Source organism: Antedon bifida, chromosome 3 (assembly GCF_963402885.1).
Source record: "Antedon bifida chromosome 3, ecAntBifi1.1, whole genome shotgun sequence".
In the NCBI taxonomy this organism is placed as follows: domain Eukaryota; kingdom Metazoa; phylum Echinodermata; class Crinoidea; order Comatulida; family Antedonidae; genus Antedon; species Antedon bifida.
Genome location: NC_136228.1, coordinates 28,355,951 through 28,371,976, shown reverse-complemented (window position 1 = coordinate 28,371,976; position 16,026 = coordinate 28,355,951). Strand labels below are relative to the sequence as shown.

Sequence of the window (16,026 nt, the reverse complement as noted above, 5' to 3'; positions counted from 1 at the left end):
TTTCCATGAAATAATTTTTTAGAAATTGTTCCTCTTTGCACCCATCCTCTTCCCCATCCCTCAACCCGGGCCTCAGTCCTAATTTTACATACAAAACACAAATTGGGTTTGTTTAAATTTGACTTAAATTTTGGACTCATTTTGTGACAAGTTTTCTTTCGGAAGTAATTCCAAGGGTGCTAATTTTAGTTGACTACTACCTACGAATCACCCAGTCGGAGAGCCGCGTTGGGAAATATGACCGTTATCGCTGAATTTTCGACTTCGCATGACGTCATAAATTTTAGAAGCCCTCTCTCGGCACAGAAGCATCAACGTTTCGCGCGAAAACATTAGCATAAAGTATACGTTATTTAATAGCTGTTTAATAAACATTAGTAGGCGAAAAATTAACCATATATGGTAAGATCAGTTCCTTATATGTTTAAGATGTCGCAGGTCACCTAATTTTCTGAATAATTTGTTGGATTTGTTGTCAGCGACAATTTCTTTCCAAAGTTCGTGTGCGTCCGTCAAAACTGAAGTTTTCTAACAGGTGTTTGTTTACAAATTTTCCATTAGTGGGATTTGCATCCCATACAGTGAATTACCAAAAAACCGACGTATATGGATAGAGTAAGTATCAATAGTCTGTTTTACGTTAAAATTGGCTTGAAACCCTATTTAAGCTTCCTATAGCGAACATTTTAAAAAAGGTCCTCATGTCATATATTGTTACGTCTCGCGGCACTAGTTCCGTCGTGTGTGGTGCATGGTGTGTTGATTGTGGTTGTTGTAGGTGAGTATATGCACGACCTGGTGGATCGTTGTCGTATTATATCGGCCTAGGCCTAGTAACATGTTCTGTTAATAATTTAAATACTTTAGTTACAATTTAGTTTTATTAAAGTATCGTTACAATCCTACTCTATATTGAAGATGCATTGGGAAGTTTTAAAAAGATAATTAAGCAAATCGCAGCCTGATACAGGTATAGGCCTACCTATTCTATATAGTTAAATATTTATTTATAGTAAAATTATTGACAACTGAGGGGTACAATTTATTTATAATATTATTAATTATTACAATAAACAGACATAAGGAAATTTTGTATTTGCTGCTTTTTCATGGTAGGCCTATATCTGAAAATGTTTTCAGGTTGTTGAATAATTATACTGTATAACGATGCAATGTTTTGTTCATATCATAGTGACAATTATTTAAATAGTTTCATTCATTACATTTCAGCTCTTCATTTTCATTTTAGGTTTTTTGTTGGTATCAAGACTCGACGATTTTCTGTCTCGTTCTTCAATATGAGGTTGGACGGTGGAAGCTGTAATGGTTTTTTCGATTTCAATATCATTGCTGCAGCTGATAGTTTTTCATTTTATTCGCTAATAATAATAACATATACATTCATACGCATTCAAGTTTTAGAAGCGTTTCAGATCAGTCAATGATAAGATATAAATTAAGTTGCAATTGATTGATTGATTTACTTTATTAACCAGAGTCACACAGATACATACAATATAAACATATAAAACAATCATAAAATCAGTACAACCGTAAGACTCACGTAAGTTAATATGATATAGGCCTAGCTAGTTTGTTATGTTTGATGAACAAGGTGCTATTTAAATAATATATACAGTAGTAGTATTTACTATTTATATCAGTATTGTTTGAAAGATATTTGTATTAAAAACTGCTTTTTCACATTCTGTATACGTTAAAAAAAAATTGGTTGCTTGTGTGAAATGCAAGTTGTATCTAATAAAGTAATATTTATATACAAGTGTGACATTTACTGCCAGATACTGAAATACTGAGTACCAACCAATCACTGTAACAATACTCAAGTAAATGATGGACTTATATTTTTATATCTTGGTTTCAGCTGGGCCCATAATTATCTTTTTTAAAAACATGACCATATAAAAATACACGTTTGAGTCTCTGAAACAAACATGCCCGATTTTATAAAACATTCCCCTTATATAAATTGAAAATGGGTTATTTTTTTTTATTTTTCCATTTATTGTTTTTTTAACAGTTTTTTATTTGTTCTGGGCCTAGTTTCTCCTTCAGGCTTCTTCAGGCTTCTTCTTGCTTGGTATATGAGCAGAGCTGGGATAGACCTACCACCAGCCTAGACTATAGAATACCCAGCTACTATTATTAACACTCACTAGGGTAGGCCTACCTATCTAATATTAGTATTATTATATCAGAATTACTCAGCCTAGCTAGGCCTAGAAAATACTATTTTTAGGCCTAGCTAGGCTAGAAATCAAGTAAGTAATTATAGTAGGTAGCCTTTCCTAGCTCAGAAACCAAATAGAACAATAATCGGGGAGCAAATTGAAATCTTAGGCCTATGACGTAATACGCCTGCATGAAAACCGTATTGAACACAGACACGATTCGGTCCGGGACGATTCGTACCAGCTTCGTAAAACGTAAACAAAGTTTCAAAATGGCGATTTTTCGATCGAAACAGAACAGAAATGTAGTAGGTTTGGTTTGATTAGTGGGAGTTGCATCCCAAGAAAGCTTAAAATTAGATTTTTATTTTAATAGATAGCTTAATAGTTTATCTTGAAAGGATTTTAAATTCGCTTTGAAACCTTATCTAGAAAATATGAAATTTAATGATTTTTTACCATCATTTAAAAAAAAATTAAAGTAAAAAAGTTTATACATGAAATAATGATATTTCTTGAAACAAAAAATCTGTGGAATTTAGATCACAGTTTTTATCATTATTTACGCTTGTAGTTCAACTATTGAAATACGTTTATTGATTTCATTTAATATCAAAATTATACCATTTTCTAAGTGTACTAAAATAGCAAAAATTCCAACATTTTCCACGAAGCGCGCCCTCACAATGAATGAAATCAGTGATGCGTTACCAACGCGGCTTTCCGACTGCACCGTGTCTATTTATTCGTTCCTGTAAACGTGTTATAGTCCTGCGGTACGTACATTTGAAGTCGCCAGTTTTTTTATGCTGAAACTATATTACTATGTGTATTCAAGAACCATCTAGTAATATTGTCTCTCTTTTCAAAATATTTGTATTACTTTCCTCTGTATATAAAATAAACAAAACAAACATGTAAAGTAGCGCTCGAGGTGGGCAGCTTGAACAAAACAATGTTGTATCCATTTTTGTCGATTTCTTGTGATTTTAATTGTATTGCCAGTGATCGTGTAATTTATTTTGTGGACTCTCGGCTGCCGTTTTGACTGATTTTTAACTGGTTGTTGTTTCGACGTTTCTGTTAGCCTGTGTGTATTGAGGATCACCGGTTTGAGACTTTGCTATTGCTAGCCTAACACATGCTCCATTTTAAACACATTTATGGAACGCCGTTTACGCAACATTTCGATGATATACATTTTATGACGCGATATGTGAATGAAATGCATCGATATGAATTGAATGACGCGATATGAATGAAATGTTTTGAATGAAATGCTTTGAATCGAATGTTTTATTTTGAATGAAATGTTTTGAATGAAATGTTTTGAATGAAATGTTTTGAATGAAATGTTTTGAATGAAATGTTTTGAATGAAATGTTTTAAATGAAATGTTTTGAATGAAATGTTTTGGATGAAATGTTTTGAATGCTTTGACAAGTCAAACTATTGGCGGCGTATGTCATTCCCACCGCTTGGTAGCTTGATCGCGTACCGGACCTCTCCATGTTAGCTTTTTCCCCCACTAACTGGATCCAAGACCAGGTCTGTTAGGATTCGCTGTAGAGGATTCATATTGATGACAGCGGGGAGAGAGAGGAGAAGAGGGTACTAAGGCTTAAGGAGTTGAGAAACAAAATCGTGAGCGGGAATGACATACGCCGCCAATAGTTTTACTTTTCAAAGCATTCAATTAAATTCAATCAAAACTTTCACAGCTCGGAGAATAATGATGTAAATATTCTCGTAGATTCCTTTGTTTCGTATAAGCCATCTGCATTCGAATAGCTCTGTCCTGTAATTACACGTAGGCCTAAGACGAACACTACCATGGTTTAACAATGAAATTCACGAAGCTAGACGTCTTCGTCGTCGTCTTGAACGTCGTGCATAAAAACGCCATCTGGAGCTGGCGCACGCTTAGTCGTGTTACCAGACGAAATTTTGACATAATATTAGTAAAAAAAATTATAAATATTTTGGCGTATATGGCGTTTCATACGTATACTACTTGAGAGCTTGTAAACTCCAGACAAACATCGAAAAGCCTCGAAATAACTACAGACTTGGGGCAAGTCTAGCGCACGTTTGGAATCTCCTTACTAGCTAGTATGGTTAGTTGAGACCCGGAGGGAGAGTACCCGTCAGGGTCCCTACCTAGGGTTACAGGTCCCAGGTTTTTAGTTATTTTAATTAGTGTTCCATGACCTTCTCATCAAAATTAATGTCTCTCATTGTTGTGCTATGTCAACATAATGTCAATGACGGCGAAATGTCCCCAATAATGGGGCTAGCTATGCAAACAAGTAATAACATATATTTTGAGTGTTATATAATAGTAAGTGTTTTTTAAATAGTAGGTTATTAACAGTACATACTGTTAAAATGTTACCAACATGTCTGAGTATTATTTTATATTGCTAGTTTGTGTACACTTTGGCTAAAAAATTAATGGTAACTTAATTTTTTTATTTCAGTTTTATGCAATTCTAAATACCTGTCACATTTTCCATGAAATAATTTTTTAGAAATTGTTCCTCTTTGCACCCATCCTCTTCCCCATCCCTCAACCCGGGCCTCAGTCCTAATTTTACATACAAAACACAAATTGGGTTTGTTTAAATTTGACTTAAATTTTGGACTCATTTTGTGACAAGTTTTCTTTCGGAAGTAATTCCAAGGGTGCTAATTTTAGTTGACTACTACCTACGAATCACCGTGTCTATTTATTCGTTCCTGTAAACGTGTTATAGTCCTGCGGTACGTACATTTGAAGTCGCCAGTTTTTTTATGCTGAAACTATATTACTATGTGTATTCGAGAACCATCTAGTAATATTGTCTCTCTTTTCAAAATATTTGTATTACTTTCCTCTGTATATAAAATAAACAAAACAAACATGTAAAGCAGCGCTCGAGGTGGGCAGCTTGAACAAAACAATGTTGTATCCATTTTTGTCGATTTCTTGTGATTTTAATTGTATTGCCAGTGATCGTGTAATTTATTTTGTGGACTCTCGGCTGCCGTTTTGACTGATTTTTAACTGGTTGTTGTTTCGACGTTTCTGTTAGCCTGTGTGTATTGAGGATCACCGGTTTGAGACTTTGCTATTGCTAGCCTAACACATGCTCCATTTTAAACACATTTATGGAACGCCGTTTACGCAACATTTCGATGATATACATTTTATGACGCGATATGTGAATGAAATGCATCGATATGAATTGAATGACGCGATATGAATGAAATGTTTTGAATGAAATGCTTTGAATCGAATGTTTTATTTTGAATGAAATGTTTTGAATGAAATGTTTTGAATGAAATGTTTTGAATGAAATGTTTTGAATGAAATGTTTTGAATGAAATGTTTTAAATGAAATGTTTTGAATGAAATGTTTTGGATGAAATGTTTTGAATGCTTTGACAAGTCAAACTATTGGCGGCGTATGTCATTCCCACCGCTTGGTAGCTTGATCGCGTACCGGACCTCTCCATGTTAGCTTTTTCCCCCACTAACTGGATCCAAGACCAGGTCTGTTAGGATTCGCTGTAGAGGATTCATATTGATGACAGCGGGGAGAGAGAGGAGAAGAGGGTACTAAGGCTTAAGGAGTTGAGAAACAAAATCGTGAGCGGGAATGACATACGCCGCCAATAGTTTTACTTTTCAAAGCATTCAATTAAATTCAATCAAAACTTTCACAGCTCGGAGAATAATGATGTAAATATTCTCGTAGATTCCTTTGTTTCGTATAAGCCATCTGCATTCGAATAGCTCTGTCCTGTAATTACACGTAGGCCTAAGACGAACACTACCATGGTTTAACAATGAAATTCACGAAGCTAGACGTCTTCGTCGTCGTCTTGAACGTCGTGCATAAAAACGCCATCTGGAGCTGGCGCACGCTTAGTCGTGTTACCAGACGAAATTTTGACATAATATTAGTAAAAAAAATTATAAATATTTTGGCGTATATGGCGTTTCATACGTATACTACTTGAGAGCTTGTAAACTCCAGACAAACATCGAAAAGCCTCGAAATAACTACAGACTTGGGGCAAGTCTAGCGCACGTTTGGAATCTCCTTACTAGCTAGTATGGTTAGTTGAGACGATACCAGCGTAAACGCAAGATGTCTGATTATAGTGTGATTGTTACATGTTGGTTCAGAGTTAATAAATCAACACTATATGGCATGATTACGCACCTTTTGTGTTATTCACATGTAACTCAACTCAAAGTGGTGACTACTTGAATTGCAAACGACAGTGAACCACCAACGGTATTATGTTGTTGTTTATGTTGATCCTGTTAAACAAAATATATATTTATGGTCATGAAGAATATTATTGAATAATAATGTTTTTGAAACGCATATTTAACAATGGTTAGGTTTAAAATTTATAAGTTAAAAGTTCTTGTTTGACAAGAACGTTTAACGTTTCAGTCAGGATGCGCGGTGCCGCCAAAAAAACAGGGGCGGATCCAGGATTTTGTGAAGGAGAGGGGGACGGAACTGTAGAGAGGAGGGTCTGAGTTGAGGTGAATTTGAAATTAATAACACCTCTAGATGGTCGGAAATGGCACTCTCACGTTATTATAAATGTATTAACAATCGATATTTTAAATATGAAAACTTAGGTGATAGCCTATTAAAGGGTGACATTTTCTCCATAGGCCTATTTTAAGTAAAAGCGTCACAACAGGGCGCTTCGCGCAAGTCAGCGTTTGCACATGGCGGGAAAAGATGCTTGTCCATGGCCGTCGACGACGAAGCGAACTTTGTTCCCCAGATGGCCGGAAATGGTACTCTCGCACATAAAATTCTTGATAAATGGCACCTCTAATTTGAAGCAAAATATACTCTCATGAGCATGCTTACCAATGAGCAAAACGATCATACTTTTCCCTCCAATAAACACACGTGACTAATTACAGGACGATATAACATTTTGTTGCCGATTTCATTCATTCATTTCAGTATTTAGTTTTTATTGCGTTGCGTTCAAGTTTAATGCGAACGTACATCAGGGAAAGCCCCGAAAAAAGCGCAACATGTAATGCTTATTATAGCTCAATATTTATTTACATCAATTTTTTGAAGAAATTAAATATATAAATATAAATAGGTATTGATACAGTTGGGTGGGTGGCCTAGAAAATCGGTTGCTATAATGTATACTTCTTCAGTACACAGTTACCACAGTTTCCTCTATGATGAAGAACTGTAATTAACCACGGCGTTCCATTTTTGACGTATATATACACTTTTATTTATGCTTGGGGCGTGCGGAGGGTGCGCCCCCCCCCCCCCCCCCCCCTCTGAATCCGCCACTAAAATAATTATATTTATCGTTGATGCCTATGTGGAATGCGATATTAAACCACCACAAACGTCATCTTCTCACACTAGTTTTTATTGCGTTGCGTTCAAGTTTAATGCGAACGTACATCAGGGAAAGCCCCGAAAAAAGCGCAACATGTAATGCTTATTATAGCTCAATATTTATTTACATCAATTTTTTGAAGAAATTAAATATATAAATATAAATAGGTATTGATACAGTTGGGTGGGTGGCCTAGAAAATCGGTTGCTATAATGTATACTTCTTCAGTACACAGTTACCACAGTTTCCTCTATGATGATGAACTGTAATTAACCACGGCGTTCCATTTTTGACGTATATATACACTTTTATTTATGCTTGGGGCGTGCGGAGGGTGCGCCCCCCCCCCCCTCCTCTGAATCCGCCACTAAAATAATTATATTTATCGTTGATGCCTATGTGGAATGCGATATTAAACCACCACAAACGTCATCTTCTCACTTCTACAGACACCCTAACACAAACGAGCTTGCAAAATTGAATGCGACGCAATACGAGTGTATGCAGTTTTGTCAAATGGACGCACGTTGCCTAGCTTTTACGTACGCTGCTGATACGCAAGAGTGCGTGACGTTTGATCGGGATAGCGTCACGGATCCGGAACACATGGAGACGGTATCTGGTGTGTGGTTCTAAGGGTTCTAGGACACCTACCCCCTAGACAGTAACCCCCCGGATGTTTACCACCCGGACAACTACCCCTTTAGGACAACTATCCCCCGGACAACTACTCCATGGACAACTACCCCCTTAGGACAACTACCCCCTTAGGATAACAACCCTCCGGACAACTACCCCCCGGTAGTCCAGGTGGTGGTTGTCCGGGGGGTAGTTTTCCGGGGGGTAAATGTCCAGGGGGTGAATATCCGGATACGGTTCTAAGACATGCGACGACGAAGAAAATATGTTGAAACTTGGGAAGAGCTACCTCAAAACGTACGAAATGGAGGAAAGCTATCAAACAATGATACCAAAATATAGGCACCTTAAGACCAACACCGGTTGTTCATCTTTGTCTGTAGGCCTACACGATCCTACCACTTAGATATTTCTTCGGCATGTTCGGCTGAATTACCCAGGACTACCCACCTATCATCACTAGTCCAGTAAAGATAAGTCAAAAATAGGGTGAACCTAGAACAAATTGCAACAGAATTTTTTTTTGTTTTGCCTGGTAAATATGGTTCAAATGAACATCATATCCAAAGTTTACCGAAATCGGACATCGGGAAGTGGGTTAATTAGCATAAATTCAAAATGGCCGCCATTTGCTATTATGAAGCCCCATATATCATTAACGGTTGGATTTAGACCGCCTAAGTGCATTACGAGTAGATATAAATGTGATATTAAACATTCTAATTATTAGTATATTTAAATTCACATATGACGTACCTATGACGTCATATGGTAGTTGTGACGTCATATATCATGTTATAACTGCTTAAATGACATACTATATGTGAACAATTTAGGAACTGTAGGAAAACAAGTTTCTTAACGTTCTCCTTGTTGAAATGAACATCATTTCCAAAGTTTACCAAAATCGGACGTCAGGAAGTGGCTTAATTAGCATAAATTCAAAATGGCCACTATTTACTATACCATTTTGAAGCTCCGTATCTCCTTAACGGTTGATTTTAGACCACCTAAGTGCATTGCGAGTAGGTATAAATGTGATATTAAACTTTCAAATTAGCATATTTAAATTACCATATAATGTACCTATGATGTCATAAGATAGTTATGACGACATATTAATAATTGCTCAATTGGCATTATTCTAAGGGGAAAATATAGAAACCGTAGGAAAGTTTAACATTTAACACATCCAGATTAAGATCATGGTTATCTGAAGTTATTCGACCACACTTCACAACATGCAATTAATTTTCTGCAACTGCATCTAATTATAACTGCAATCTCATATATATTTAAAGAAAAGAGATTCTTAAGTCTGTAATGAGTCTGGGGTTTAATAATTCGACCCCATCCTAAATATGGAGTTGGATCAGAGTTTCCTATCCAAAGTACATACACCAACTATTACATTTAATGTAATAGTTGGTGCCGTAAAAATATTTCCACCATACATGTAGGCACAGCATGTTAATTTTGGACTGAGCAGTTCTTACTTCGAATATAATTCACCCCTCTCTTTCTTTGCAAGTGCAGAGCGTTGAAAATTTGCTTCTTAAGATGTTTTCTTTAACTACCGATTATTCCACTACTGTTCACTTCTGTCTTAAAACGCATTCGTTTTTTTTAATGATGGTAAAGTAAAAGATTTAACAGATCCACCATCTGCATTCAAAGTTTGTATCCCATTTTTCTGACATTTTCTGTGAAAGAAGTTGAATACTGCTTGTTGTCGAAAAATTAAATACTGTAATTAGTAGTGGCAAGTTTGAAAATTACTTTATAATAACCTTAACAAACCCTTATGAATTCCGTTGATGTGTTGAAGCAGTATCTTTAACTAAATAAAAAATAAATAAAAAAAAAACATAAAAAGTTGTTGACTCATAAATGATCGACACCAACCAGATTCAGTTACTGAAAACAACAGTATGACATTTATCATTTCATGTGTGTCATCTCAATTTTGGATGGGAAACTGTGATAATACTAGTAAATTATAACTGTAACCTGATTTTGGCATCAACGTTGAAAATGTATGTTTTAATAATTGCGTCGGCAACATTGTATTTGCCGTTATTATGTCAGCGTAAATACAATACAGTACATACGCTACAGAATTTACGCAATGGAAATCGGTATAAAAGTATGATTTTATATAGGCCTTGGTATTTAGAAGGATCCACATGTCGGTAAATATTATTGTAATTTTAAAACTTTCTTCTATAAAGATGTAAAAACAAATAATAATTGCCACATTCCCGCCTTGTTTGTACCCGGTTAAGTTATTTGTTTGAAAAAACATCGATAACAACGTTGTACTTTTTATAACTTCTTTTATGTTATGAATACTGTTACTAGCAAGAATACATTGTGGATTTTATAACATAACTAGCATTAGTATTTCTAATTTTAAATGTTGAAAATGTTCACCTTTTGTATTTGTTATATTTTATTGTACTTTAATATATGTATATCTTAAATTGCTAGCATCTTGTTTCCCACAGTGAGGGATTAATGAAGTTTTACTTTTGCTTTACTTTGTATCGTGTACAAGAGTGTAAACGTTTTTTTACCCATGCTGAAATCAATAAATAAATCAATCATTAAGTTTTATTACCAAAAAAGAAAAAAATTATCGTTTAATAAAGGTGGTTAGATTTCCCTTTTTAAATTAATTTTAATAATACTTTAGTTTTAAGAGTTAATTCTTGTAACTGTTAAATCAAGGATTGTAGAGTTGTTGAAATTGTTTGAACGTAGTAAATTACAGAAAAAAAAGAAGAAGTAAATAATATAGCAATATTATAATATACAAAGTTGTTTTAAATATTCATGGTAAATAAACAATTTGTTACTTCTGAAACAAATATTTCTAACATTTTGAATTTGGTAACAGACTAGTGGGCTTAAATGGAAGTCTGAATTTTCCTAAATTAATACGAGGTTTGCGTAAGTAAAAATTAACACCTGTATATTATATAATAGGTAAAAAGTAATAATAATTTGAATGAGGTGTTCTATCATGATATAGATTGGATATGAAGGTTTAATTAAAAAACAAGGATGATGTGTGTGTTCTAAAATGTTCCCAAACCTATATCAGTTATTTAATGTAAGTTAATAAGGGATAATGAATAATTTAATTTACCAAGGTTGTTCTAGGACAAAATGTCTTAATTTAAAAGATCGCAGGTTTTTGTTAACGTTTTCACAGACATGGTTATTTATAATGGTCTACTATAATACATGTTTATCAACAAGGCCATATACATGGCTGAAGTCGCCTACTAAAGTTCGTGTTTACCGACCAACCGACCGACCAACCAACCAACCGACCGACATAGTGAGTTGTAGATAAAAATAAAAAAAACAAAACAACTAAAAATAACAGATTTAACAGAGATACTTTCTTTAAATATAACGTTATTGATAGGTAAAGAACATTTTTTAACAACTTTATTTTTGGAGTAGAAAAATCATATAATTAGTGTTATTTTAATTAAACTTATTGTAATTGCACCATTTAATATTGTATTAATTATAGATAAATCAAGAAAGTCACCAGAAAAGGAGTGAAATAAATAGGTATCATCTGCAAAAAAGCCTTAAGTAAAAAATCTGAATAATTTGGCAAATCATTAATTATATTATATATTATATTAAAACTGGACTGGATCCCAATACTTACGGAGTTTTTGGTTCGGAATAGAATTAACTGGAAAATTAAAAACTGTAATGTTGAACTAAAACAAATTATATATAAGTATAATAAAGTATATATTTTTTGGGGTTTAACATAAAAGTAATAATTTTCCAGTTAATAATGTATCTGAGAAATAGTTGGTTAATAAAATAAGTTGTTTCCTGCTGCTAAGAATTTTTTTTTTATTTCCTCCAATGCCATATGAGATCATTTGGAACATAGTATCGAATGATATTGAAATCATGGATAAAACTTCATTTATCCATGCTGAAATCAATAAATAAATCAATCGAACTGAAGATCATTGATGATCATGATTACTGCCTCTCCGCTCGAAGCTACATCATTGAAGATCATTAGCAAGATTAATTTAATATAATTTAGTACTGAACTTTTGTTTAAAGCCATATTGGTTTTGTCTAGCAATTGCAATTTTTCAAAATAATTGATCAATGTATTTTTGTACTTTTAATAATCCAGAAATAAAGTGGGTTCAAAATATGACTTAACAACATTAGAATATAATTTGTGCTTAATGGATTTTAGTAATCCGTGGTTTTTTATGTGCTTAAGGTTCTTTGTAGTCCTGTCTTAGATACAAGAAATTGAAAAAAAAAGTTTAGTTTTTTAAAAGAAATGAGATCGATATCTAGCTTTAAATGAAGTAATTGGAGAATATTTAATTTCAGTTTGTAAGTTATTCCATATAATTAGTGTTATTTTAATTAAACTTATTGTAATTGCACCATTTAATATTGTATTAATTATAGATAAATCAAGAAAGTCACCAGAAAAGGAGTGAAATAAATAGGTATCATCTGCAAAAAAGCCTTAAGTAAAAAATCTGAATAATTTGGCAAATCATTAATTATATTATATATTATATTAAAACTGGACTGGATCCCAATACTTACGGAGTTTTTGGTTCGGAATAGAATTAACTGGAAAATTAAAAACTGTAATGTTGAACTAAAACAAATTATATATAAGTATAATAAAGTATATATTTTTTGGGGTTTAACATAAAGTAATAATTTTCCAGTTAATAATGTATCTGAGAAATAGTTGGTTAATAAAATAAGTTGTTTCCTGCTGCTAAGAATTTTTTTTTTATTTCCTCCAATGCCATATGAGATCATTTGGAACATAGTATCGAATGATATTGAAATCATGGATAAAACTTCGTTTATCCATGCTGAAATCAATAAATAAATCAATCGAACTGAAGATCATTGATGATCATGATTACTGCCTCTCCGCTGGAAATTCAGCCGACATTTACGCTTGGGCTGCTCCGTATATCTCTTTTACCAGTTTCTTCCAATCAGATCTTTCATTGGCTAGTTGTTTAAGTTGTTTGATGTCTTTCTTTGTTTTCAATTGTCCGGGATATTTGATTGTGTTCTGCTTATAAAGGGTGAGTAGGTCGTTGCTGAGAGTTATTGGTAGGGTGGTTCTCGGTCTTCCTCGAAATGTTATATTGGTAGTGTTTCTGAAATAATAGCTTATTGCTCTTTTAGCTGGTGTACATGGGTCTTGTCTGAGTATGTGACCCAATAGTCTCCATCTTGCATCGACTATTTCTAACTAAATTGGTTTTGTTCCTGTCCTTCTGTATAAATTTATGTTCGATATCTTGTCTGGGAACCTGATACCTATAATTTTGCGAAGTTGCTGTCTGTGAAATGTGTCAAGTTTATGTGCTTCTTCTTTTGTGAGTCCCCATGTTTCGGAGTTGTAGAGTAATAATACTTTTAACCAGTGAGTTGTACAGCGTAATACGTATTTTTAATTTAATTTTATCTTTTCGAAGCTACATCATTGAAGATCATTAGCAAGATTAATTTAATATAATTTAGTACTGAACTTTTGTTTAAAGCCATATTGGTTTTGTCTAGCAATTGCAATTTTTCAAAATAATTGATCAATGTATTTTTGTACTTTTTATAATCCAGAAATAAAGTGGGTTCAAAATATGACTTAACAACATTAGAATATAATTTGTGCTTAATGGATTTTAGTAATCCGTGGTTTTTTATGTGCTTAAGGTTCTTTGTAGTCCTGTCTTAGATACAAGGAATTGAAAAAAAAAGTTTAGTTTTTTAAAAGAAATGAGATCGATATCTAGCTTTAAATGAAGTAATTGGAGAATATTTAATTTCAGTTTGTAAGTTATTCCATATTTTAGCTCCTGCGACTTTGTGTTTTTCAGAATCTTATTACACCACTGTTCAAATAGTTACAAGTTTAGCAGTGTTCAAATTAAGCCTACTACTGTACATTCGAATTAATCCAGTAAAAGTCATACTGTATGTAAAACTAATTTAAACTTACTTTGTTCAAATGGAATAAAAAGTACCATCAGTAACGTCGACAACATGACGATGTCTTCTTTTCTGATTCTTGAGTCGATGTGATAGACCACCGATTCGTTATTCATGTACGTGACTTTTTTACACACTAAGTAACCAACCAAGAACACTCAACAACAATGTTCATCTGGAAAGACGTACTGGTATTTGTACTTGTAAGACGCGTATAGAAATCGCTTTGAATGACGTAGGTTATCATGCCGTATTTGGCTATGTAGGGCGGGCCGTATGTAAATATGGATTTCGAATCAACCAATGATCAAACGGACGTCATTTTGGTTTCAAAAAGAGTACTTACGATCTATTACGATACGATTTAGTTTATCTTGTATATTGTGATAAATTGTATAATTAGGGTTCTAAAATGAAAAGAATAAGAAAATGAAATTAAAAAATGGAACTAACAAACAGTGAGAAAAAAATGTCTAAATATGCACTGTGGTCATGTTACAAGAGTTGAAAAACAATATGATTATCTGATAAAAGTCCTTAGAATTTAGAAAACCTTTTGCTATTTTCCCCCTGACTGCAAAGGGAAAATTGTTCTTTCTGTGTAAAATATTTTAAATGAGATAGATGATAATGATCATGTATAATGAAAGTAAATATGTTAGAACGATGTTTGGAAACAAAAAAGGTTATTTAGAGCAAACGTCTTTGTATTAACTTTTTAAACTTCTTTTGTAAGTGTACTATAGAAAAATAAAGGAAAATTAATGAAAAAGGAGGTAATACAGAATTCAAAAATGTTACTGATGAAGGATGTTATGACTTTATGTAATTATGATATGAAAGATAATATGAATGTAAATAAAAGTGGTGTTTACGCCACAAAAGAGAAAAAAAGAAGGTAAGATTTTTTGTTTTATCTTGTATATAAATAAATTGTATAACTAGGGTTCTAAAATGAAAAAAAAAGGAAAATGAAATACTCACAAACAGTGAAGAAAAATGTCAAATTCAGCACTGTGGTCATGTTACAAGAGTTGTCAAAGCAATATAGGCCTAGATTATCTGATAAAAATCCTAGAAAGTAGAAAACCTTTTGCCATTTTCCCCCTGACTGCAAAGGGAAAATTGTTCTTTCTGTGTAACATATTTTAAAACGAGATAGATGATAATGATCATGTATAATGAAAGTAAATATGTTATAACGATGTTTGGAAACAAAAAAGGTTATTTAGAGCAAACGTCTTTGTATTAACTTTTTAAACTTCATTTTTATAGAAAAATGTAAGAAAATTAATTCAAAAATGTTACTGATGATAATAATATGATGATAATGATATGAAAGATAATATGAATATGAATAAAAGTGGTGTTTACGCCACAAACTGAAACAGTGGATACCCACCCACATACAGTGATAATAAAGAGGATTTAGTTTGTGCTACCATACCCCTTTTGGTTGCACTCGCGCACAGTGATAATGAATAGGATTTAGTTTAGCACTGTGCGCTACCATACCCATTTTTTGGTTGTACTTGAGGACAGTGATAATACATACGATTTACTTTAGCACTATGCGCTACAATATCCATTTTAATTGCACTCACGCACAGTGATAATGAATAGGATTTAGTTTAGCACTGTGCGCTACCATACCCATTTTTGGTTGTACTTGAGCACAGTGATAATGAATAGGATTTAGTTTAGCACTGTGCGCTACCATACCCATTTTTGGTTGTACTTGAGCACAGTGATAATAAATAGGATCTAGTTTAGC

The 16,026-nt window shown here is 33.4% G+C and overlaps 1 protein-coding gene across 2 annotated transcripts in view; it reads right to left on the bottom strand.

The window, feature by feature from the left end:
• The window catches only part of LOC144836907 (cyclin-dependent kinase 9-like), a 400,420-nt gene that overhangs the window by 364,350 nt on the left and 20,044 nt on the right, over positions 1 to 16,026 (bottom strand). The gene's annotated exons all lie outside the window — the stretch shown is intronic.